General features: G+C 36.6%; 1 long non-coding RNA gene across 2 annotated transcripts; it reads right to left on the bottom strand.

Moving 5' to 3' along the window:
• Positions 1-379: 379 nt before the first annotated feature.
• LOC133294898 (uncharacterized) lies at positions 380-2,543 on the bottom strand. Of its 2 annotated transcripts, none has more exons than XR_009749257.1 (3): positions 2,485-2,543; positions 1,477-1,565; positions 380-641 (listed from the first exon to the last, which is right to left on the bottom strand). It is a non-coding gene; the product is annotated as an uncharacterized LOC133294898 (long non-coding RNA). The 2 variants fall into 2 exon arrangements; XR_009749258.1 differs by having other exon boundaries at positions 384-553.
• Between the last annotated feature and the right edge of the window lie 311 nt (positions 2,544-2,854).

Below are 2,854 nucleotides of genomic sequence, written 5' to 3'. Positions count from 1 at the left end.
CATACATATGATACAAACAGAAACAGCGGAAGACTTAACTTACGAAAATACGAACTAACTTTTTCTTTTTCTTTAATCCTTTTTCACATGACATATCACATTGCATACTTCTTGTAATTTAATTCTTATTTTACGGAGACAAAAATCGGACAGAGTAACCTCTGTAAATCGGACAACTGGGGATTTTCCAATCCCACTCTCAAGAGTTCCTGATAGACAGTTTAAACAATATATATTTCCAGAAGTACCAGTCATGCAAATATACTCAGATACCCATCTATGGGCGCATGCTGAACTTGGCTCTGTGCCACAAATCTAATAGCATGCAATCCAATACATAACATAACTGAATACTACATAGTCATATCATCATGCCTGAATACATAAATGTACATGTATCGAATATGAACACTATGCAACAATACATCTTTTCCAAAAATACGTCTAAAACAAAAAGTAGCATCCGACCACCCAGAACTCCACATCCTCATACTAGTACCTCTAGCCACGGTTAGTGTCCTTGTCCCATGAGGCTCTTCAATTAACTGTGTTCCTGAAATCATATCCCCAAACGGGGTTAGAGACGAATCTCTAGTAAACTCCAGGTTTATGGAAAACCCTCCATACCCTGGGCTCACTTCCTGCATGACAGTCAGATACATAATATACAAAACATCATATAAGCAATTATCATAACTGAACAAAGCATATATACATATTTTATCAAAGACAAACGCAGTCATTCCCAAGGGATGACCCCAAGCGAAAATCAACGCACGTAACAAATATCTTTTACAAAAATCATCACAATACTCACATCAGAACAAAACATGTTATATGAAAGATGTACGCAATCGTTCCCAAGGGATGACCCCAAGCGGAAATCAACGTACGTAACAAATATCATTTACAAAATCATCATACATATCCCATAAAACATGTCATATAATCAAATATCATAACTAAACAAAACATATACACATATCTTATCAGAAACGTACGCAGATATTCCCAAGGAAGGACCCCAAGCGGAAATCAACGCACGTGTTCCCAAGGGAGGACCCCAAGCGGAACCAAAACATATCAGAGGCGTACGCAGTCATTCCCAAGGGAGGACCCCAAGCGAAAATCAACGCACGTGTTCCCGAGGGAGGACCCCAAAGCGGAACCAGAACATATCAGAGGCGTACGCAGTCATTCCCAAGGGAGGACCCCAAAGCGAACATCCGGGTACTATACAATCAATGGCCAGATATTGTTACAGAAATCATATTACAGAAGTCATATCATAACAAAACATATCATATTAACACATATCAAAGTAAATACATCAAAACAAAACATATCATATTATCATATAGCTCTATATGAATGCATCTATATCATATATCTCATACATATCATACAACCTGACCACAGTCCGTACACTATGGCGGAACACAAAGTAGGAGCGAACCCCATAAACATAGAGCTTACCTCTTTGAGCTTTACAATCTGCTTACTTGAAGAACAAGCTACTTATCATACTCCACGAGAATCCAAACGTTCACAGTCCCTAGGTACACCTAGAGAAGGAATTCAACATAAAACTCAATAAAATGATATAATGCCATGTAAATATACAAGACACACACTTTATTGTTTATTTTCTTTTTACTTAATCATATTAAGTCATGAGTGGGTGGTTCTTTGTTCAACAAATCCCCACAAAATTCCACATATTCACTTAGTCTTAGGATAGTCCCAAAAGGCCTTTAGAACACTCATTACTCCTCTTAGCACCTAAAAGTCTATTTTTCCCAATTTAAGGCCGAATGCCCATTACAAAGGAGCTATAAGATTTCTCTTTGTCTAGTGCCTAAACCCAAGCTTAGCCACCTATATAAATTATTTTACGCATATAAGTGTCCTCACTTTGCGAAACAATATCTTCGAACATATACCTCATTTGAAAATGGCCAAAACTCATTTTAAGGCCATACAAAGGAGCTACCTTATTTTCTTTTTTATTTCACCAAAGCGAAGGTCCATACACCTTAGAATATCATTCCACGCATAAAAGTATGCTCGCTTTGTAAAACAGTAACTCATAGCACATACTTCCTTTGAAAATGACTAAGAGGCACATAAAGGAAATCATGCCAACTTCATGATTTCAATGCTTTACTCCATCAAATTCAAGCTTATCACACACCTCTAATCCAAGATTCGTTAATTGATATATACGACACTGGTCATCTCTACAATACTATTCATGTATGCATCACTATTCACGTATACGGCACTATTCAAAAATACAGTATTTTTAATTTTCCAAAATACATTTTCACCGTTAAAATTCTCATCTAAACACTTTTCTCAACATGAGCTAAACCTGAATTAAGCTCTAACATGCTCAATCAATCCAAATTTTTTAAAATGAAAACCTATATTCAATCTTTCTCAAAACTCAAAGAAAACAAAGATTTCTTAACATGAACTTACCTAGAATGAAGGGAGAAGCTTGCTTCAAGCTCCATCAAAACCCATATTTTCCATGAAATTCGAATTCTTTGGGGAGAAGATCTCTCTCTACAGTGAACCCCACTCAGAAATACTGGTACCAATAGATTTCTCTCGAAATTTCTCACAGGTTTGGCTTTGGAACGAAGTGATTTGGAGGTCTCTAGCTCAAGTTATGAATTTTGGAAGAATTTTAATCAAAATCTCCATTTTCATTTTCTTTCCTTCGTTCTCTCTGTCTCGCGTACGTAAAGAGAAGGGAACAGTGACTCACTTGAGTCACTTATATAAATTCATTATACTAGCGGGTATAAGCTCATCTATCTACACACCTCCATTCATTACCAAACTT

This window comes from Gastrolobium bilobum, unplaced genomic scaffold, assembly GCF_033153095.1.
Source record: "Gastrolobium bilobum isolate Gb01-03AN ecotype WA unplaced genomic scaffold, APGP_CSIRO_Gbil_v1 utg2683, whole genome shotgun sequence".
NCBI classification, from domain to species: Eukaryota; Viridiplantae; Streptophyta; class Magnoliopsida; order Fabales; family Fabaceae; genus Gastrolobium; species Gastrolobium bilobum.
This window is presented reverse-complemented; position numbering and strand designations above follow the sequence as displayed.